This window comes from Aquarana catesbeiana, linkage group LG05 (assembly GCF_042186555.1).
Source record: "Aquarana catesbeiana isolate 2022-GZ linkage group LG05, ASM4218655v1, whole genome shotgun sequence".
In the NCBI taxonomy this organism is placed as follows: domain Eukaryota; kingdom Metazoa; phylum Chordata; class Amphibia; order Anura; family Ranidae; genus Aquarana; species Aquarana catesbeiana.
This window is the reverse complement of record NC_133328.1, coordinates 16,369,727-16,394,059: the sequence shown is the minus strand read 5'-3', so window position 1 is coordinate 16,394,059 and position 24,333 is coordinate 16,369,727.

The window sequence follows — 24,333 nt, the reverse complement described above, 5'->3', positions numbered from 1 at the left end:
CTGTTACCAGAAAGTTTCGTCCGGTGTTCTGAACGTTGTTTGTTCCCATTATTATTCGGCAGCCAGTAACCTCATACCTGTGTGTGATGGGGTGTATAGTCCTTCTGGAATCTGCTGCGATACATTTCTGCACCCTGAGACTGCAAATCCCAGGGACTCTTGCGTTGCCTGAAGGTTACTGGGAGGGATGAAAAAAAGGAGCCCAGGAAGCCAGGCGTGCTCTCTTCCTCCTGGGACCGACGCAAGACGGACCTCTCTGTGTGACACAGGGAGAGTTCACGGCCTACCACGCATAGCAATACTTCCACCCCGATACAGGAGAGGCCGGGTCCTGTTATCCACTGTCAGACATCCTGTTACTAACACCATTTACAGTGCTAACCATTGGTGCGGATGTGTGGGGAAATTCGCTACGGTAGCTCGAGACAGAGGATCCGCTGCCGGAGTGTCACCATCCTTGTTCCTGTCCGGAAGACTGCAAAACTCTTTGGGTCGTTGGTGAGAGAGCAATCTGCTCAATCTTTATCTATCCTCTACCACCATTACAGAACACAATGCGCACACATAGGCGTGCGCAGGGGGGGTGCTGGGTGTGCCTGGGCACACCCTAATCCCCTGACATACTTGTCTACACCTGGATGAGAGGGGCAGCAGGCGGCATATAGAACAACCGATGCTCTGCATTTTCCACCCTACAGCCGTTGAATGCCTTCGGGAGGAAGAGGAGGAGAAGCGAGCATTCAGGGGCTGCATGGAGGAAAAGGCAGAGTATCGGTTCTATATGCCGCCCCGCTGCCCCTCTCATCCAGCCTGGTGCTCCATGTTTTCATTGGCTACTGTACTAGAACTGCTGGCCCACCCATCTTCTCAGCGGCTCCGCTCATTGAATTTGCAGCAGCAGGCAGATGGGGGCATGGCATCCGGGGGACTGCAATAGCCAGCTGATCCAGTAGGAAGAGCAGAGGAGGTCTCCACTGTGTGAGGAAACACGTGAAGCCTGGAGGGAGCCGGAGACACAGCAAGCATGGAGTCCACATTGAGAGCAAGTGAGTGCCACCGATCCCATCCATCCCCCCACCCAGCACTGCCACCAATCCCATCCATCCCCCCACCCAGCACTGCCACCGATCTTATCCATCCCCCCACCCAGCACTGCCACCGATCCCATCCATCCCCTCACCCAGCACTGTGACCTATCCCATCCATCCCCCCACCCAGCACTGCCACCGATCCCATCCATCCCCCCACCCAGCACTGCCACCGATCCCGTCCATCCCCCCACCCAGCACTGACACCGATCTTATCCATCCCCCCACCCAGCACTGCCACCGATCCCATCCATCCCCCCACCCAGCACTGCCACCTATCCCATCCACCCCCCCACCCAGCACTGCCACCGATCCCATCCATCCCCCCACCCAGCACTGCCACCGATCCCGTCCATCCCCCCACCCAGCACTGACACCGATCTTATCCATCCCCCCACCCAGCACTGCCACTGATCCCATCCATCCCCCCACCCAGCACTGCCACCGATCCCATCCATCCCCCCACCCAGCACTGCCACCAATCCCAGCCATCCCCGCACCCAGCACTGTCACCGATCCCATCCATCCCCCCACCCAGCACTGTCACCAATCCCATCCATCCCCCCACCCAGCACTGCCACCGATCCCATCCATCCCCCCACCCGGCACTGTCACCGATCCCATCCATCCCCCCACCCAGCACTGTCACCGATCCCATCCATCCCCCCACCCAGCACTGCCACCGATCCCATCCATCCCCCCACCCAGCACTGCCACCGATCCCGTCCATCCCCCCACCCAGCACTGCCACCGTTCACTGAAATTGGATAGAAGCGGTTTAACCTTAAACTACGTAAAGGGTTCTTTACTGTAAGAGTGGTAAGGATGTGGAATTCTCTTCCACAGGCGGTGGTTTCAGCGGGGAGCATCAATAATTTCACAAAATGATTAGATGGGCACCTTAACGACCACAACATACAGGGATATACAATGTACTATTGACATAAACGCACACACACACAGGGTGAACTGGATGGACTGGTGTCTTTTTTCAACCTCACCAGCTATGTAACATTATACAAAAAAATTGGTTTAGTTTTTAGTTTTTTTAGGTTTTTTTTACCTCATTGAAGATTTTTTTCCCCAAAACATTGCATTTGAAAGATCGCTGCGCAAATACAGTGTGACATAAAATATTGCAAGGACCACCATTTTATTATCTAGGGTCTATATAGAATATTTGGGGTCTTAAGTAATTTTCTATAAAAAAAATACTGATTTTAACTTTAACCCTTTCGTGACTAAGCCTATTTTTGAAATTTGGTGTTTACAAGATAAAATCTGTATTTTTTGCTAGAAAATTACATAGAACCCCCAAACATTATATATATTGTTTTCGCAGAGAATCTAGAGAATAAAATGGCAATTGTTGCAATATTTTATATCACACAGTATTTGTGCAGCAGTGTTTTAAACGCAAATTTTTGGGAAAAGGGACACTTTCATGAATTTTAAAAAATCCAAACAGTAAAGTTACCCCAATTTTTTGTATAATGTGAAAGATGATCTTACGCTGAGTAAATAGATACCAAACATGCCACGCTTTATAATTGCACGCACTCGTGGAATGGCGACAAACTACAGTACCTAAGAATTTCCATAGGCGATGCTTCAAATTTTTTTTACGGTTACCAGTTTAGAGTTACAGAGGGGGTCTAATGCTAGAATTATTGCTCTCGCTCTGACGACCGCGGCGATACCTCACATGTGTGATTTGGACACCGTTTACATATGCGGGCGTGACTTCCGTATGCGTTTTCTTTGCTGCGCGAGCTCGCGGGGATAGGGGCGCTTTAAAAATTTTTTTTTTTTCTTATTTATTTTATTTATTTTTATAATTTGTGTTTAAAAAAAAAAAATTTTGATCACTTTTATTGCTGTCACAAGGAATGTAAACATCCCTTTTGACAGTAATAGGTGGTGACAGGTACTCTTTATGGAGGGATCGGGGGTCTAAAAGATGTCCCCTCCCGCTGCTCCGGTATAACAGCCGAGCGGCTTTTAGCCGCATCGGTTGTTATATCTGGATAGCCGATCGCCCGCTGTAAACAACGGTACCAGGATGATGCCTGCAGCTGCGGGCATCATCTCGGTATAACCCCGGAAAGCCGAGTACGCACATCTGCATATGCTCGGCGGGAAGGGGTTAAACAAGTGTCAGAAAAAGGCTTATTCCCCGTACACACGATCGGACACTGATCGCACATTCCGACAACAAAATCCATGGATTTTTTCCGACGGATGTTGACTCAAACTTGTCTTGCATACACACGGTCGCACAAAGTTGTCGGAAAATCCGATCGTTCTGATTGCGGTGACGTAAAACACGTATGTCGGGACTATAAACGGGGCAGTAGCCAATAGCCAATAGCTTTCGTCTCTTAATTTATTCTGAGCATGCGTGGCACTTTGTGCGTCGGAATTGTGTACACACGATCGGAATTTCCGATTTTGTTGTCGGAAAATTTTACAGCAAGCTCTCAAACTTTGTGTGTCGGAAATTCCGATGGAAAATGTGTGATGGAGCCCACACACGGTCGGAATTTCCGACAACAAGGTCCTATCACACATTTTCCGACCGTGTGTACAGGGCATTAGTCTTTAGTGGTTAAACTGACCTCATTTACAGACCGAAGTTCATCCCTTTGATCTTAAAGAACCAAATGATACAATGTTTCCTTTTATCTCCCAGCGCTAAGCAATGTTGATAAACATTTGCTGGATGGTTGTTTTTTTTTTTGTTTGACAGCTGTGATTGAGCTGTTTTGTATATACCCACATGTTTGAAGGGCCAGTATCCCTTTGGATACATCCCTTTAGGCTTAGTAAAACTATGCCTGCGTGTATAATAAGTCGCATATATGTGATTGATGCACAGTTCCACATCTCCATAGTTGAACTATATGCCCATTTTATTTGTCCAGGTTTTATTCCCTCCTTGAATCCATTGACTTTTCCTTACTGTGGGGTCACACTGACCCTTTAATAAATGGGGGGTGTAACGGAACATCCCACACTCTGCTTGAGTGCTTCCGTCATATACCACTTCCTCCAGTCTGAATATAGATATTAGATAACATAGCTGCATATTACAACCAAGAACTAGGCAAGACTCGTTTGGCTGCAAAGCTGGAACCTGAACTGTTTATCTGAACAGGGGAACACAGAGATATACACACGGGGGACATCCCCCCTCCTTTGCATAATGACACAGGGCGGGGTAGACTACATTCAGTAACAGACACACAGGTGTATTCAAACTTCTCATCAGTAGGCTGTCCTATCAGCAGGGAGAGCTGTTGGGGGAATTCTCCCCTCCCTCCTCACAGCTAATACACATAGACATATATATCCCATAATACTTTTCTCCCAAGGCAGACAGACACAATAGAACAATGGGATACAGCCACACCTCAAACGATCTAGTAAAAAGTCTACAACAGTATATGAGACCATGTACTATATATATATATATATATATATATACATACAATATATATGCGACCGCGCAATTGTCAGTTAAAGTAATGTAGTTCTGTATGGCAAAAAAATAGCCTGGTCATGAAAGGGGGGTAAAAACCCTTATCCTCCCAAGCACATGTATTGTATGCAACGCAAGGCAACTATCAGTGTCACACACATCACGGAGATGAGGAGGGTAGGGAAGGAGAAGCAAGGCTACCATTGCAATTCGATAAAATTTTTGAATTTTTGAATTCATCATTTCCTGATTTTCAATTTTAATTTAGGCTACAAAACATTACCTTTTGGTACTTTTTAAATGGTAAATCACGCTACGAGGCCCCATTCACACCAATGCGTTTTTTTATGCTTTTTGCAGAAATGCAGGACATTTCTTTAACATGGGTTCCTATGGAACACGTTCACATCAATGCATTTTTGTGCCTCTGCGTTTTTGGAAAGGGTGAGGGACTTTTTTAAACGCATAATGGTGGTTTTTTTTTTTTGCATTTTTTTGGTTCAATAGACTTCAATGGAGAAGCTGAAGAAATGTAAAAAAAAAAAAACGCAAAACGCTAAATCGCAGTAAAAAACCATGGAAAGCACAGCAAAAAGCACTGCAGAAACGCTAAAAAGCAAAATACTTAAGGGCCAGTTCACACCATAGAAATGCAGTCTGGATGCGTTCCAGATGCTTTTCTGCATGCGCGATTTTGGTGCGTTTTTGATGTGTTCCAGTGCGTTTTTGATGCGTTTTTGACGGAGATAGCATAGTCAGGATAAAAGCCGAGGTTATACATGAAGAGGCAAGGCAGAGAGTGGGCCGGAGTGTGGTCAGGAACAACAGCCAAGGTCATACACAGGAATCCAAGGGAGCAGGCAGAAGAGCCGTCAGGTGACAGGCCACTGTCATGCACAGTTGGGCAGGAGAGGCAGAATCCTTAGAGCAAGCCAGGGTCAAACCGGGAATCAGACAGCAGGAAGGTTCAAGAGACAACCCAGGTCGGTAACAAGAGGTCCAAGCAGGGCTGCTGCAAGGATTTTTGACACCCTAGGCAAAGCCTCTGTCACGGGCATGGCCAGAGCGGAGGCTGTTGGAGAGGACTGTGTGCAAGCCTGTTGCCCACCGATTATGGGCCCTAGCATTTCTGGTGAATGAGAAATCCAGTCTGAACTGTATTAATCGGACTCAGTCATGTATATATTGTATGGGGACTCCTTACTGTATATTTGTGTCCCTGAAGAGGGAGGGGGGATTCCTCCAGCAGCCCCCTGCTGATAAGACTGATTCATTCTGCTGGGACACATCCTGTGAGGAGATGCTGGTGTTATCAACATGTGTTTATGTTAATTGAGAGAGCTGATCACATTAGCCACCAGCACTGGCTAATAGACGAATGGTCTAGGCTGAGGAGGGGGGAGATTGTTGTTTGTATTGTTAATTGTATTAATGTGTGAAGCTCGGTGCCCACAAGACTGTCATCTGGTCTGGGTACATTTTGTAGTAAATTAGGTCATGTTAATTAGGTTAGCTTTGAGTCATCCCTGCTGTATAAAGGTCTGTGAGATCTCAAAATAAAGAGTAGTTCTGATGTACTCCAAGACTGGTGTTGTCTAGTTCTTGGGGTTCCTATGGCCAGATCCATTGGACTCGTGTTCCAGAACTTAGGAAGCGGTATATGACGGAAGCACTCAAGCGGAGTGTGGGACGTTCCGTGACATTGGTGGCAAGCAGCGGGAAAGCTTCCTGAAGTCTGGGACATCCAAACTTCCATCTGGATCCAAGGTCCAGATAGCAGAAGAGGAGAGGTACAGATACCAGCCGCCATGGATGAGGAATTCAGAAGGAGGTTGCGAGAGATGCAGATACAGCACAGAGGACCAGTATCGGAGCAGGTCCTGCTGGGATGGTGTGATTCGATTCGCTGCAAACTCTGGAAGGAAGCGCTAGCCCGTGAGCAGCGACACCAGGGAAAAGTTCTCCCCTCCATCGAGGAAAGGTACTGGTCGCAGTACGGACTGCGGGTGCGGTTTTTGGGAGAAAAACCACACAAGAAGCAGACAGCTGAATTAAGCAGGCTGGTCTGGGCAGAGATGAAGCTGGATGAGAGCTACAGAGCCCTCCGGTGGCATGTATCTCAAGCATGTCCCTGGATAGCGGATGACAGCCCAACGGAAGGCTTAAGCTACGGCGGCTTGGGACTGTTGTTTGTGAAGCTGACAGGGGACCCTAACTTTGGGAGTGATTTGGAGCGGCGGGTGGACAAAATCATGGATTTCAGAGAAGGGCTACTGAACATTTCGGAAGTGCACTGGGCACAGGAAGATTTGGAGTTTCTGGCCGTTCAGGAATGGGAGCTAGAGATCGCCTACAGACGGCTGCTAGACATTGCTCAGTGCCAGGGCTGGGCTCCCTTTGCCTGGGACTATCAGGAAATACCAGCTGACAACCCTGAAATCCTGGCTTAAGAGTCGGCAATGTGGCAGAGCGATAGTGTGCTTTGCCAACCTGCCCCCACAGCTATGGAGGCGGAGGTCTTATGGCGGATGCAGCAAGTGCTGACTGACCTTGATGATCCTGTTTCTGCATGGGATGATCTTGGATGGAGGAATGTGCCTGTCCAGCAGCATGCCAGAGAATCTGCAGTGGAAAATCTGGAGATTGCCATCCCCAAAACTGAAGTGCTGACAACAGGGCAGAGCTCTGCTAACCTCTGCCCAGCACTGATAACATCTTCTGGGTTCCATGGACAGGAGATGGTGAACCTCCATCCCCAGACACCAGTTGCAGAGACAGGGGATTTGATAGACTTTTCTGCTGAGGAAGAACCATCGGGTGAGCCCCCAGCAGAAGAGTTGGGATTAGGGCCAAACTTCATTGCGCTCTGCTCAGCACTGATGGCATCTTCTGAGTTCCACGGACAGGAGATGGTGAACCTCTATCCACAGACACCAGTTATAGAGGTAGAGGATTTAATAGACTTTTCTGCTGAGGAAGAACAACCTGATGAGCCTCCAGCAGAAGAGCTGCTATCAGGGCCAAAGTTCACTGTGTTCTGCCCAGCACCAACAGTGGCTTCAGCCTTCCTGAGAGAAGAGGTAGTCAGCCTTACTCCCACAACACTGACAGGGACATGTGATTTTCTGCCAGCAGCATCTATGGAGTTAAAACAAACTTCTCCAGCTGAAGATCTGGTAACTGAACAGAGGGTCCAAGACCTCTGTCCCACACTTTTACCAATTCCAGAGACTGGGGATTTAATAGACGTTTCTGTAGAGGAGGAACCACCTGGCAAACCCCCAGCAGAAGTGCTGGCAACCGGACAGAGGGTCCAAGACCTCTGCCCCACATCTGCAGCAATTGTGGAGGTCCAAGGAGAGAATGCAGTCATCACCTCACAACTGCAGCTTGATCTGGTGTCAGTTGATGGGGCTTCAGTCCCCACCTGTATACCCCAGGGATGCTGGGCAGTCGGCCCAGATCCCCAACAGCAGGATGGAGTGAGCCCAGTCCCCCTGTCTTCTCTCCAGCGGCAGAAAGGATTCCAGGGAGAAGGGTCAGTCCGGGCCTCTCCCCAGCGGCAGATATGTTCTCTGAGAGAGGCAGAGGATGGCTGGGTGAGTAATACACTGTTTGGAATGATTTGTTTGGGGTACTGTGTGGGTACAGGCAGTAGAGGACTGGAGCTGTGGACTAACTTCGGAGTCAACCCGTCTGGGGTCTCCTCCTGTGTTAGTCTCCTGCCGAAAGGGGAGAAATGTCACGGCATGGCCAGAGCGGAGGCTGTTGGAGAGGACTGTGTGCAAGCCTGTTGCCCACCGATTATGGGCCCTAGCATTTCTGGTGAATGAGAAATCCAGTCTGAACTGTATTAATCGGACTCAGTCATGTATATATTGTATGGGGACTCCTTACTGTATATTTGTGTCCCTGAAGAGGGAGGGGGGATTCCTCCAGCAGCCCCCTGCTGATAAGACTGATTCATTCTGCTGGGACATATCCTGTGAGGAGATGCTGGTGTTATCAACATGTGTTTATGTTAATTGAGAGAGCTGATCACATTAGCCACCAGCACTGGCTAATAGACGAATGGTCTAGGCTGAGGAGGGGGGAGATTGTTGTTTGTATTGTTAATTGTATTAATGTGTGAAGCTCGGTGCCCACAAGACTGTCATCTGGTCTGGGTACATTTTGTAGTAAATTAGGTCATGTTAATTAGGTTAGCTTTGAGTCATCCCTGCTGTATAAAGGTCTGTGAGATCTCAAAATAAAGAGTAGTTCTGATGTACTCCAAGACTGGTGTTGTCTAGTTCTTGGGGTTCCTATAGCCAGATCCATTGGACTCGTGTTCCAGAACTTAGGAAGCGGTATATGACGGAAGCACTCAAGCGGAGTGTGGGGCGTTCCGTGACAGCCTCGTTTTGCCTCCCCCCTTGGCTCCACCCCCTTTTCCCTGCCTATGTATACCCCACCTTTTTAATGAAGCACCCATTAAATGCAGCCTCACCAGCGCCCATCAATGCAGCCCACCAGCGCCCATCAATGCAGCCTACCAGCGCCCATCAATGCAGCCTCACCAGCGCCCATCAATGCAGCCTCACCAGCGTCCATCAATGCAGCCTCACCAGCGCCCATCAATGCAACCTCACCAGCGCCCATCAATGCAACCTCACCAGCGCCCATCAATGCAACCTCACCAGCGCCCATCAATGCAGCCTCACCAGCGCCCATCAACGCAACTTTACCAGCTGCCATCAATGCAGCCACAGCAGCGCCCATCAAATGCAGCCTCACCAGCGCCCATCAATGCAGCCTCACCAGCGCCCATCAATGCAGCCTCACCAGCGCCCATCAATGCAACCTCACCAGTGCCCATCAATGCAACCTCACCAGCGCCCATCAAATGCAGCCTCACCAGCGCCCATCAAATGCAGCCTCACCAGCGCCCATCAAATGCAGCCTCACCAACGCCCATCAAATGCAGCCTACCAGCCCCCATTAATGCAGCCTACCAGTGCCCATCAATGAATGTTTGCTTGGTTCCATTCATTCAGGAGTCCGGACACAGACAGAGTCCTCCGCTGCACCTCTGACACAATGTGCGAATGGAGCGGTGGCTGCCTGCTGATACTGAGACTTAGTTGCTTTCTGCAAAGAGAGGAGAGTAGGAACACCAGTGGACGGGCGCCCTAGTCAATAGTGTACCCTAGGTGGCTGCCTAGTTTGCCTAGTGGTAGCACCAGACCTGGGTCCAAGGAATACAGGATATCCAGGAGGAAGGAGCACCCACGCTAACGCACAAGTTTGTGCGCATTTCTGTGCAAACGCGTACGGCCATGCATAGTACTGGCAACTATGCCAGGTTCTTTCCCATAGCTCATTTTTTTTTTCTGCTGTCTTTTTCTCAGTACATGCCCGCCTCTGCTCTACCTGGTGCCCTGCCAGGACCTAAGGAGAAAAAAAACAAAAAACTTTTCTTTATTATTCTTGGTCTTTTCCATTTAACCCTTTATTTGCCCCCCTTTTTTTTACACCTAATTAGCCTTCATTAGATATAAAATGGGGTCAACAAAGGGTTCAGTAGAAAAAACTCTTCCTACTCTCTTTTGTTTAAATTCCAGTTTATTTGCCACCTCTGACTTTGATCGCTTTTCAGAGGGCAGTTGACAGCCATCTGTGAGAGGTTATATCGCCTCCTCATCACCTGTTTTAACCCTTAAAAGCCTGCAGTGCCATGCCACAACTGCATGCATTGCACGCGGCTGCGTCACAGACCATTCACCTGAACGGTTCACGTTCAGGGGCGGTATCGCCTGCCAAATGCGACATGTGTTATAATTTTTTGCTACATCTGTGGCATGTGTACAACCCTGCTATTTTTACCACCATGCCCCCCCCCCCCCCAACTGCAAGCGTAAACAAGACCTAAAAGACCTAGAAAAGGGATTTTCCCGCTGTTCCATCTGTACTTGAATTGTGCCTCCATTCTTTGACGTGCCGTCTCCTATCCACTCGCTCATCTCAGCAAAGTCACCTCCTCCACCCCTCCATTACCAAAATATTACCAGGCAATGGTAATGGGGATAATGATGGATAAAAAGTTTTTTTGTAATTTCAAGAAATCCTGCATGGAACAAGTATGGAGACCCACCATTGCTGGACCCCCCCCCCCCAAAAAAAAAATACTAGTTCTCTGGCTGTCAGGTATATCCAGTGGCTACAGTAATTTCTCAGTAACTGGCTGTAATAATTGGCCAGCGGTACAGAATGGGTTACAGGCCATTTGCCCATCCGTGACATGATGCAGGTCCACCGTGACCCTGAACATATTGTTATCAGATTTTCACGCTCTTTGTTACAGCTGATTACCTGTAACAAAGGTCTGGAAGATCCGATAACAATATGTCCAGGGTCACAGTGGAGACAGGCAGGATATTGTGTGTTTACAGGCTGCGGTGGACCTGAATCATGGATAGGTATTTGAGCTGTAACCCATTCTTTACCACTGGCCAAATATTACAGCCACTTCTTAAAGTCGGCCATACATGGATCGAAATTTGGACAGTTTAGCAAGGACTAGCTGAATTTCTATTTGTGGGCTAGCTGGTTTTACACAAGTCAATCTATCAATCAACTTTTGTACAGCCAGCCTGAATGATCAGTGCCACCAGCTATAGCGGGCAACACAAAACATTGTATTAGGGAAAGCTCCCTTCTGACAGAGTGTGGCATATTTTTTCTCGTTCAACCCGCTGGTTACGCATTTCCTAACTTTTCACACTTCTTGAGACCCTGGGGTGCCAGGACAGGAGAAACACCCAAAAAATGACCACGTTTTGGAAAGCAAACACCCCAAGGCATTTTTTTTAAAAGGCATAGTAAGCCTTTTGAAGATTATTTTTTTTGCCACAAATTTTTGGAAAACCTGGAAAGAAGATGAAAAATTATCGTTTTTATGCAAAGTTGTCAATTAATAAAATATTTATAACACACATCATGGGCCTACTTAGAATGACACCCCAAAACATTCTGCTACTCCCCCTAAGTATGGACATACCACATGTGTGAGACTTTTTTATATGTGAGACCTGCTGCATAGAGGGGCCCAAAGTCCAAGGAGCACCTTTAGGCCTTCAAGGGGCATAAATTAGGCATCCAATCTCCTGACTGCCTATCACATTTTTTGGACATCCTGGAGCACCAGGATAGTATATGCACCCAAAAATTAACCACATTTTGGAAAGCAGACACCCCAAGGTATTTTTTAAAAGCCATAATAAATCTTTTAAAGATTTTTTTGCCTCAATTATTTGGAAAATGTGGAAAGACGATTAAAAAAAATATTTTTTTTACGCAAAGTTGTCAATTAATAAAATATTTATAACACACATCATAGGCATACTTGGAATTACACCCCAAAACATACTGCTACTCCCCCTAAGTATGGAGATACCAAATGTGTGAGACTTTTCATGTGAGATCTGCTGCATAGAGAGGCCCAATGTTCAAGGAGCACCTTTTGGCCTTTAAGGGGCATAAATAAGACATATAATTTCCTGATTGTCTATCACAATTTTGGATAGCCTGGAGCACCAGGACTTTATATACACCCAAAAAAATTACCACATTTTAGAAAGCAGACATCCCAAGGTATTTTTTAAGAGTCATGGTAAGTCTTTTAAATATTTTTTTTTTGCCACAATTATTTGGAAAATGTGGAAAGAAGATGAAAAATTATTTTTTATGCAAAGTTGTCAATTAATAAAATATTAAAAAGTCTCAAATTAAAAATCTCTTTAAATATTGCAGCAGCGCTTCTTGTCTTCTTATTTCCATATATTGTAAATCGTGATTTAAGAACAATGCCTAGTATGGGGTTGCAATCAGCCGGTCCTGCATGTCCGCTTAATGTTTATTGGTGTTGGTATTAGTGGGTCTGTGCATTAAATCTGTAGGATTTTTTACAATGTTTGGACTAGCGCAGCAGAACGATCAGCTGTGTGTGTGTGTTCCGTCCCCGATTCATTGGAGACAATGAGCGGAGTACTGAGCACAGTCTAATGGCCGCTATAAACCAAAAAAAAAAGCTTTCCCCAATTGGTTACAGGCCACGTCACTCCTATAAATACCAGCCTCTCATATGGTAGATCACGCCCTCAGACGAAGTCCGGAAGTGACGAAACGCGTCAAGGACGTGATATACCGAAAGTGACGAGTGCGCTCCACGGACCGAGGAGGAACGAGGAAGTTCACCGCTGCTGTACACAGCGGAGGTCTTCCTCCATCCAGCCGATGTCCGGAGCAGTATACAGGCATAGTGCACTCATATTTGCTTCATTATGTTTTGATTGTGGTATGCATATTTTGATTGGGGGGGTATTTTTGATGGAATAAAATTTTATAGTTTTAAACGATATCACACTATGTGGACATTCCATTTTCTCCCTCATAGTTCATATTGAGCGCTAGATAACGTGACTGACACTGACTAATACATGTATTGGAGCGTTAGAGAGATCTTATTAAGTTTCAAGGCTTGATACCGCTGTATTTCTGGTGAGTGTATCCCCAAAGGGGAAGTCTATTCTCCCTCACGTGGTGCAATTGTATGGTGGAAGTCCCCTGCACAGAACACTACGAAAGTCATAGCTCATCTCCTCCGTTATCTATGTTGCCTCTTCTATAGACTATATATGGAAAGCTGTCTCTTTTTTGAACAGTATAGACAAGAAGCGTTTCTGCAATATTTAAAGAGACTTTTAATTTGAGACTTTTTCTTATTGCCTATATTTACAATTTTATATTTTAAGTAGCTGCTTTAAGTGTTTTAGTTTCACCACAGGAATCCTTTCATCCAGGGCGCAGAGCGATGTTTTATTAGGAGGGCTCATTTTATAGAAACATCTTGGTTTTCACAATTAATAAAATATGTATAACACACATCATGGGCATACTTAGAATGACACCCCAAAACATTATTCTGTTACTCCCCCTAAGTATGGAGATACCGTATGTGTGAGACTTTTCATATATGAGGCCTGCTGCATAGAGGGGCCCAAAGTCCAAGGAGCACCTTTTGGCCTTCAAGGGGCATAAATAAGGCCTCTAATTTCCTGATTGTCTATCACGATTTTGGATATCCTGAAGCACCAGGACATTACAGTGGAACCTTGGATTATGAGCATAATCCGTTCCAGGAGAATGCTTGTAATCCAAAGCACTTGCATATCAAAGCGAGTTTCCCCATAGAAGTCAATGGAAACGAAGATAATTCATTCCACATTGACTTCTATTGCATGCAATACCGCATGTGGCCAGAGGTGGGGAGGCGCCAGAGAGACTCGTAAATACTCAGAGACCGCACTGATGCACTTGGAAACCCTCGGAAACACTCGCAAACTGAGTCAGGATTTAAAAAAAATAATAGCTCGTATTGTGAAACGCTCGTTAACCGCGTTACTCGCAATCCAAGGTTCCATTGTATTTACACGCATAAAATGACCACATTTTGGAGAGTAAACACCCCAATGTATTTTCTGAGAGTCATGGTGAGTCTTTTGAAGATCTCACTTTTTGCCTGAAGTTTTTAGAAAATGCAGAAAGAAAATGTAAATGAAAATGTATTTTGTTACACAAAATTGTAAATTTAATAAGATCCTTCTAACACACAGCATGGGAATACTTAGAATTTCACCCCAAAACACATTCTGCTACTCCTCCCGAGTATTGGAGTTTGGACTAAATATGTTCTGAACATTGCATCTTTTGTATCACAAAAATCAACCACAGCACAGTCTACTGTAAAGCTCACCCCTATACGAGTGATCAGGGAATATACACTATATTACCAAAAGTATTGGGACACCTGCCTTTACACGCACATGAACTTTAATGGCCTCCCAGAGTTCGTTTGTAGGGTTCAATATTGAGTTGGCCCACCCTTTGCTGCTATAACAGCTTCAACTCTTCTGGGAAGGCTGTCCACAAGGTTTAGGAGTGTGTCTATGGGAATATTTGACCATTCTTCCAGAAGCGCATTTGTGAGGTCAGGCACTGATGTTGGACGAGAAGGCCTGGCTCGCAGTCTCCGCTCTAATTCATCCCAAAGGTGTTCTGTCAGGTTGAGGTCAGGACTCTGTGCAGGCCAGTCAAGTTCCTCCACCCCAAACTCGCTCATCCATGTCTTTATAGACCTTGCTTTGTGCACTGGTCCAAATAATTTGGTGGAGAGGGGATTATGGTGTGGGGGTTGTTTTTCAGTGGTTGGTCTTGGCCGCTTAGTTCCAATAAAGGGAACTCTTAAGGCGTCAGCATACCAAGACATTTTGGGCAATTTCATGTTCCCAACTTTGTGGAAACAGTTTGGGGCTGGTTCATTCCTGTTGCAACATGACTGCACACCAGTGCACAAAGCACAAAGAGTCCTGACCTCAACCCAATAGAACACCTTTGGGATGAATTAGAGCGGAGACTACGAGCCAGGCCTTCTCATCCAACATCAGTGCCTGACCTCACAAATGCGTTTCTGGAAGAATGGTCAAACATTCCCATAGACACACTCCTAAACCTTGTGGACGACCTTCCCAGAAGAGTTGAAGTTGTTATAGCTGAAAATGGTATATAACCCCCAGAGAGAGCGCTTCTCCCAGGGGGGGTTTACCGATGCGAGGAGGAGCTGCAAGCGCCGCCGGGGGGGGGGACCCCAGAAGAGGAGGTTCAGGGCCACCCTGTGCAAAACAAACTGCACCGTAGAGGTAAGTATGATATGTTTGTTATTTAAAAAACAAAAACAAAACAAAGGTTTACAATCACTTTAACCACTTCCATACCAGGCACTTTCCCCCCTTCCTACCAAGGACAATTTTCAGCACTGTCGCACTTTGAATGACAATTGCGCAGTCATGCAACACTGTACCCAAACTAAATTTTTATAATTTTCTTCCCACAAATAGAGCTTTCTTTTGGTGGTATTTGATCACCTCTGCAGTTTTTAATTTTTGCGCTATAAACATAAAAAGACCGACAATTAAAAAAGAAAAAAAAAAATGATGGGCACTGATAGGCAGCACTGGCAACGCTGATAGGCGGCACTGATGGGCACTGATAGGCGGCACTGATAGGCACTGATAGGCAGCACTGATGGGCACTGATAGATGGCACTGACGGCACTGATAGGCAGCACTGACGGCGCTGATAGGCGGCACTGACGGCACTGATGGTGCTGATAGGCAGCACTGACGACGCTGATAGGCGGCACTGACGGCGCTGATAGGCGGCACTGACGGCACTGATAGGCGGCTCTGACGGCACTGATGGGCACTGATAGGCAGCACTGACGGCGCTGATAGGCAGCACCGACGGCGCTAAAAGGCGGCACTGACGGCACTGATGGTGCTGATAGGCAGCACTGACGACGCTAATAGGCGGCACTGACGGCACTGATGGTGCTGATAGGCAGCACTGACGACGCTGATAGGCGGCACTGACGGCGCTGATAGGCAGCACTGACAACGCTGATAGGCAGCACTGATGACGCTGATAGGCGGCACTGACCGCACTGATGGTGCTGATAGGCAGCACTGACGACGCTGATAGGCGGCACTGACGGCGCTGATAGGCGGCACTGACGGCACTGATAGGCGGCTCTGACGGCACTGATGGGCACTGATAGGCAGCACCGACGGCGCTGATAGGCGGCACTGACGGCACTGATGGTGCTGATAGGCAGCACTGACGACGCTGATAGGCGGCACTGACGGCGCTGATAGGCGGCACTGACGGCACTGATAGGCGGCTCTGACGGCACTGATGGGCACTGATAGGCGGCACTGACGGCGCTGATAGGCAGCACCGACGGCGCTGATAGGCGGCACTGACGGCACTGATGGTGCTGATAGGCAGCACTGACGACGCTGATAGGCGGCACTGACGGCGCTGATAGGCGGCACTGACGACGCTGATAGGCGGCACTGACGACGCTGATAGGCGGCACTGACGACGCTGATAGGCTGCAATGACGACGCTGATAGGCAGCACTGACGACGCTGATAGGCGGCACTGACGACGCTGATAGGCAGCACTGACGACGCTGATAGGCAGCACTGACGACGCTGATAGGCAGCACCGACGGCGCTGATAGGCGGCACTGACGGCACTGATGGTGCTGATAGGCAGCACTGACGACGCTGATAGGCGGCACTGACGACGCTGATAGGCGGCACTGACGACGCTGATAGGCGGCACTGACGACGCTGATAGGCGGCACTGACGACGCTGATAGGCTGCAATGACGACGCTGATAGGCAGCACTGACGACGCTGATAGGCAGCACTGACGACGCTGATAGGCAGCACTGACGGCACTGATAGGCGGCACTGATGGGCACTGATAGGTGGCACTGGATAGGCAGCACTGATGAGGAGCTATTGACAGGCATTACTGAGTGGCACTGACTGGAACTTTGATGGGGCACTGACAGGCATTACTGATGGGGCATTGATTGTCACTGTTGTGGGCACTGATCGGCACTGTTGTGGGCACTGACAGGCATTTATTATGGGGACAGGTGTTGGGCACTGATTGGCAGCTGATGGGCACCTTTTGATGGGGCTGTGCTGATAATCAATGTGCTGATTATCAGCACAGACCCCCCCCCCCCCGACAGGGAGAGCCGCTGATCGTCTCTCCCTGTCAGCGTGAACTGAGGAAAGCCGACACTTTCTGGTTCACGCGATGATCAGCTGTGATTGGTCACAGTGGTAACGTGGATCACGTGGTAACAAGCCTCTGTCAGAGGCTTCATACCATGATCGGAGTTGCGCTGTGTCAGACTGACACACAGCACCTCCGATCGCCGCGCTACACGCTCCCCTCGGGCGAGCGCTGGCTGTGTTGTCCTGATCCCGTCATATGACGTCCGGTCAGGCTATCACAACCACTGTGCCGCCGTCATTCTGCTATATGGCGGGCGGCAAGTGGTTAAGGACCAGGCCTTTTTCTGACAATTGTTGTTTACAGGTTAAAATCAGTATTTTTTGCTAGAAAATTACTTAGAACCCCCAAACATTATATATATTTTTTTTAGCAAAGACTCTGGAGAATAAAATGGCGATCATTGCAATATTTTATGTCACACTAAATTTGCGCAGCAGTCTTTCAAACGCAATTTTTTGGGAAAGAATACACTTCACTGAATTAAATAAAAAACGAAACAGTAAAGTTAGCCCAATTTTTTTGTATATTGTGAAATATGATGTGAAAGATGATGTTACGCCGAGTAAATAGATAGCTAACATAGTATGGTTTAAAATTGCGCACACTCGTGGAATGGTGACAAACTACGGTACTTAAAAATCTCCACAGGCGACAATTTTTTTTTTTTTTTACCAGTTACCAGTTTAGAGTTACAGAGGAGGTCTGGTGCTAGAATGACTCCTCTCACTCTGACGATCGCGGCGATACCTCACATGTGTGATTTGAACACTGTTTACATTTGCGGGCGCAACTTACGTATGCGTTTTCTTTGGTGCGTGAGCATGCGGGGACGGGGGTGCTAAAAGACCCCAAACCCCTCCTTTGCACTTAAAAGTATTCAAAACGCCAAAATTGGCATTTTGGAATACTTTGGATTTTTAAAAATCTACGCCATTGGCAGCTGAGTAAACCGGAAGTGACGATGTGACCTCGCTCCCGGTTTACTACATCTGAGACCCGATCGAAGCCGATTCTGGCTTCGTTCTGGACTACGGCCAGCCGGCGGACGTGGTGGCTGGTCGCTCGGGTCTCCCAGTGGAACGGGAGACCAGGGGGGAGGGGCAAAAGGCAGCAGCAGGGGGGGGGGGGGGGGCGTCTAGGGTTGCCACCTTTTCGTCAAGTCAAACCCGAACACTTTAGTGGCGCTCAGCAATCTTTTTTTTTATAGTATAAACTTTACATAGATTTTGCAATTAACATTTCTAATCAAATGAAGTTAATCACAAGAGTTCTCCCTTACATCAGAGTCCACAGAGTTCCCCTTTTACATCGGAACTCACAGAGTTCCCTTACACTGTAAGGGGGGACTCTGCAGACTCTGATGTAAGGGAGAACTCTGGGGACTCTGACATAAGGGAAGCTCTGGGAACCCTGATCTAAGGGGGAACAGTGGGAACTCTGATTTATGGAGAGGACTCTGATGTGCAGAGAGGACTCTGATGTAAGGGGGAACACTGTGGCCTCTGGTGTAAAGGGGAACTCTGATGTAAGGGGCGCTCTGAGAACCCTAATTTTTCTTAGTGTTCTCACTCAGGCAGGAGAGAGAAGGAGGGAGACTTCAGTCACAGACAGGTATGGATGGTGAGCTCACTCACCCCTTGGCAGTCAGCACCTCTCATCCAGATGTATCTGAGGCTGCTGGACTTCAAATTTCTGGCCCCCATTTTCATTTTCTGAGGCACAGCGCCAGGGATTGGAGTGTAGGCAGACAAAGAGGGGTAGGGGCGGAAGGAAGAGGAGCAGATTGAGCCTTCGCTCCTCTCCCGTCTGTGTGGGGGGATGGGTAATTGTTAGTGTTGGCTTTGGGCAGTGTGAAGGAGAGTGTAACAGACACTCTAGACTTACACAACTGCAGCCAGCAACCCTGCTGGGAAGCCATAGTCCGGTTTGAATAATGTGTCCGGGTTGCAGGTGGTCTGAAACCTGAACGCATGATTCCAAACCCGAACTGTCCGGGTGAAACCCGGACAGGTGGCAACACTAGGGACGTCCCCTCCCGCTCCTTGTGATAACGGCTGAGCGGCTGCTGAGCTACATCCGTTGTTATCATCAGAAACCTGACCGTCAGCTCTATAAAACGGTACCGGGGTGAAGCCTGCAGCTGCAAGCTTCACCCCGGTACAACCGCTTCCTCAAAACGACGTACAGGTAGGTTGTTTCACGTGAAGTGGTTAAAAAAAATGTAATAAAATGTAATAGTGTCCAAAGTACAAACAACGCATGCTCGGAAGCAAGGACGAGCCGGAAGCGGTCGGTCTTGTAAACTAGCGGTCGTAATGGAGAATTAACATTCGTGACGCAGCAAATTATGAAATCTGGAAATGCAGCGCACAATTCTCTTCTTCTTTAATGGGATAATAATGAAGCTGCTTTGCTGGTGATAATGATGGAGTTTATTTCAAACAAATTCTCCAAAGCTTTTTTTTTCTAGTTATATCAAGAATAATATTATTATGTTTTTTTTTTTTTTTTTTTTAATTTGGGCAAGTTACCACAACACCATTATCCCGTAGTTTTTAAGATCAAAGATACAACTATGTTGGTGTCCCTTGTCAATTTTACATTGTATTTTTTTAAATGTAACTGCCGACTCCCAAACTGTCATTTGAAGTAAAACACACAGCCAAGTATTATTCTCCACAATTTTTTTTATTGTGCATTAAAAAAAGAAAGCAAATAAAATTAGACATGCTATCTGCCAATAGAACTTAACCAAAAAGTGCATTCTATGCATCCAAAAATATAGAAAATATAATAAATCAAATCATTATTATTCAACCAAAAAAATAATGTCAAAGCAATAACTCCAAGGCCAATAATAAATAACACGTTATCTCCTCCGATTCCGCAACATGGCTGGTTGACGAACGGCCGTTCAGAAACAAACTGAAAAGCGCGAAATGAAAAGCGTGAAATGAAAAGCGTGAAATGAAAAGCGAGAAATGAAAAGCGCGAAATGAAAAGCATGAGATGAAAAGCGCGAAATGAAAAGCACAAAATGAAAAGCGCGAAATGAAAATTGCGAAATGAAAAGCGCCATATGAAAAACGCGAATCAACACTCACCAAACTTCTACTAACACAAAATTAGCAGAAGAAGCCCAAAGGGTGGCGCCGATTCCACAACATGGCTGGTTGACGAACGGCCGTTCAGAAACAAACTGAAAAGCGCAAAATGAAAAGTGCAAAATGAAAAGCGCCAAATGAAAAGCGTGAAATGAAAAGCACGAAATGAAAAGCGCGAAGTGAAAAGCATGAAATGAAAAGCGCAAAATGAAAAGAACGAAATAAAAAGCGCAAAATGAAAATCGCAAAATGAAAAGCGCAAAATGAAAAACGCGTATCAACACTCACCAAACTTCTACTAACACAAAATTAGCGGAAGAAGCCCAAGGGGTGGCGCTAAAGAGCTGAAAAAACAACGTAGTACGTCACTACGTTCGTAATTGTTGGCCAAAAATTGTGTGGCCGTGTGTATGCAAGACAAGTTTGGGCCAACGCCCTTCGGACAAAATTCCACGGTTTTGTTGGCGCACAATCCGATCGTGTGTACGAGGCTTAAGAAATGTTTGTTTTCTTTCAATATTTTCAATATTTTTTGTTTATATTGCAAAAACATAAAGAAAAAACCCCAGTGGTGCTTAAATACCACCAAAAAAAGAAAACTATTTGTGTGAAAAGAAATGATATAAATGACATTTTGGTACAGTGTTACATGACCGCACAATTAGCAGTTAAAGTAGCACGGTGCTGAATAACAAAAAAATATGCCCTGGTCATGAAGGGGGTAAAACCTCCCGGAGGTGAAGTGGTTAAATTAAAGTGATTGTTTATCATACACAATATGCAGAGCAAAGTCAATGTCATTCAGTCTGGGATTACATCACAGGGAGAATGAGAAGAAAGGCTTTCCTGGAAGGTAGAACAAAGGAGGACGGTGAGGGTTATGATTCTTTCTTGCAGACAGAAATGTATGTGATGATAAGATATGATAAAGAGTCTGAAGCAGGACAATGATTGTGTCATTCTAGTTCCTGGATGTCACACGGACAGACATACCTTCTCAGAATCTCCGACTGGTCAACTCTCTGTGAATTAGAGGAAGATGGAACCCAACGGGAACCCTCGGGGGGCTCTCTTCATCTTACTGTTCTTCTTTGCCGCTGGTAAGTTACTTTTCATTTCATAGTAATTAAAGCAGATCAAAACCCATGAATAAAAATTGAATTTATTTCCATTTTTTTTCCTTTTTTTTCCACCCGGTGGTCCTTCCAGTAACACACAGTCACTTACTGGAGAAAGGTCCATTTACATTGGTGGTCAATGTAGAGTTTCATTACCTTTGTGGTCATTTTAGATGTGCCCACTTACATTAGTGGTCAGTGGAAAATTGCCTATTTACACTGGTGGTCAGTGGACAGCTTACATTGCTGGTCAGCGATCAACGTTTTTTTTTGCTATGCTGGGATCACCAATGAGGTATTTGTAAATCGCTATCATGTCCCCCTCTCAAGCGTCGCTTCTCCGGCCATAATAAATTTAATGCTTGTAGTCGTTCCTCGTAATTGAGGACCTCCAGTCCCCCTATTCATTTCGTTGCCCTTCTTTGGACTCTCTCCAGTTCCAGGCTCCAGCACATCCCTTCTGAGGACTGGTGACCAGAACTGGACGGAGTACTCCAGATGTGGTCTAATTATAAAGTGGCAGGATTATCGTTTTATGATCGGTGGAAATGTGTCCTCTTACATTGGGGAAAAGGGGAAAAGGACTCCCTTTTATTTTTAGTGTTCTATTATACTGGTGATCAGTGGGAAGAATGTTCCTTACATTGGTGATCAGTGAGAAGAATGTTCCTTACATTGGTGATCAGTGGGAAGAATGTTCCTTACATTGCTGATCAGTGGGAAGAATATTCCTTACATTGGTGATCAGTGAGAAGAATTCTCCTCACATTGGTACATTGGTGGTCAGTGAGAAGAATGTTCCTTACATTGGTGATCAGTGAGAAGAATGTTCCTTACATTGGTGATCAGTGAGAAGAATGTTCCTTACATTGGTGGTCAGTGGGAAGAATTCTCCTCACATTGGTACATTGGTGGTCAGTGAGAAGAATGTTCCTTACATTGGTGATCAGTGAGAAGAATGTTCCTTACATTGGTGATCAGTGAGAAGAATGTTCCTTACATTGGTGATCAGTGAGAAGAATGTTCCTTACATTGGTGGTCAGTGGGAAGAATGCTCCTTACATTGGTGGTCAGTGGGAAGAATGTTCCTTACATTGGTGGTCAGTGGGAAGAATGTTCATTACATTGGTGGTCAGTAGAAGAATGGTCCTTACATTGGTGATCAGTGGGAAGAATGTTCCTTACGTTGGTAATCAGTGGGAAGAATGCTCCTTACATTGGTGATCAGTGGGAAGAATGTTCCTTACATTGGTGGTCAGTGGGAAGAATGTTCCTTACATTGGTGATCAGTGGGAAGAATGTTCATTACATTGGTGGTCAGTAGGAAGAATGCTCCTTACATTGGTGGTCAGTGGGAAGAATGTTCCTTACATTGGTGGTCAGTGGGAAGAATGTTCATTACATTGGTGGTCAGTAGAAGAATGGTCCTTACATTGGTGATCAGTGAGAAGAATGCTCCTTACATTGGTGATCAGTGGGAAGAATGTTCCTTACATTGGTGGTCAGTGGAAAGAATGTTCCTTACATTGGTGGTCAGTAGAAGAATGGTCCTTACATTGGTGATCAGTGGGAAGAATGTTCCTTACATTGGTAATCAGTGGGAAGAATGTTCCTTACATTGGTGGTCAGTGGAAAGAATGTTCCTTACATTGGTGGTCAGTAGAAGAATGGTCCTTACATTGGTGATCAGTGGGAAGAATGTTCCTTACATTGGTGATCAGTGGGAAGAATGTTCCTTACATTGGTGATCAGTGAGAAGAATGCTCCTTACATTGGTGATCAGTGAGAAGAATGTTCCTTACATTGGTGATCAGTGGGAAGAATGTTCATTACATTGGTGATCAGTGAGAAGAATGTTCCTTACATTGGTGATCAGTGAGAAGAATGCTCCTTACATTGGTGATCAGTGAGAAGAATGTTCCTTACATTGGTGATCAGTGAGAAGAATGATCCTTACATTGGTGATCAGTGAGAAGAATGTTCCTTACATTGGTGATCAGTGAGAAGAATGTTCCTTACATTGGTGATCAGTGAGAAGAATGCTCCTTACATTGGTGATCAGTGGGAAGAATGCTCCTTATATTGGTGGTCAGTGGGAAAAATGTTCCTTACATTGGTGATCAGTGGGAAGAATGCTCCTTACATTGGTGGTCAGTGGGAAGAATGATCCTTAAATTGGTAATCAGTGGGAAGAATGATCCTTACATTGGTGGTCAGTGGGAAAAATGTTCCTTAAATTGGTGATCAGTGGGAAGAATTGATCCTTACATTGGTGGTCAGTGGGAAGAATGTTCCTTACATTGGTGATCAGTGGGAAGAATGCTCCTTACATTGGTGATCAGTGGGAAGAATGTTCCTTACATTGGTGGTCAGTGGGAAGAATGCTCCTTATATTGGTGGTCAGTGGGAACAATGTTCCTTACATTGGTGGTCAGTGGGAAGAATGATCCTTACATTGGTGATCAGTGAGAAGAATGTTCCTTACATTGGTGATCAGTGAGAAGAATGTTCCTTACATTGGTGATCAGTGAGAAGAATGTTCCTTACATTGGTGATCAGTGAGAAGAATGCTCCTTACATTGGTGATCAGTGGGAAGAATGCTCCTTATATTGGTGGTCAGTGGGAAGAATGATCCTTAAATTGGTGATCAGTGGGAAGAATGATCCTTACATTGGTGGTCAGTGGGAAAAATGTTCCTTACATTGGTGATCAGTGGGAAGAATGCTCCTTACATTGGTGGTCAGTGGGAAGAATGATCCTTAAATTGGTGATCAGTGGGAAGAATGATCCTTACATTGGTGGTCAGTGGGAAAAATGTTCCTTAAATTGGTGATCAGTGGGAAGA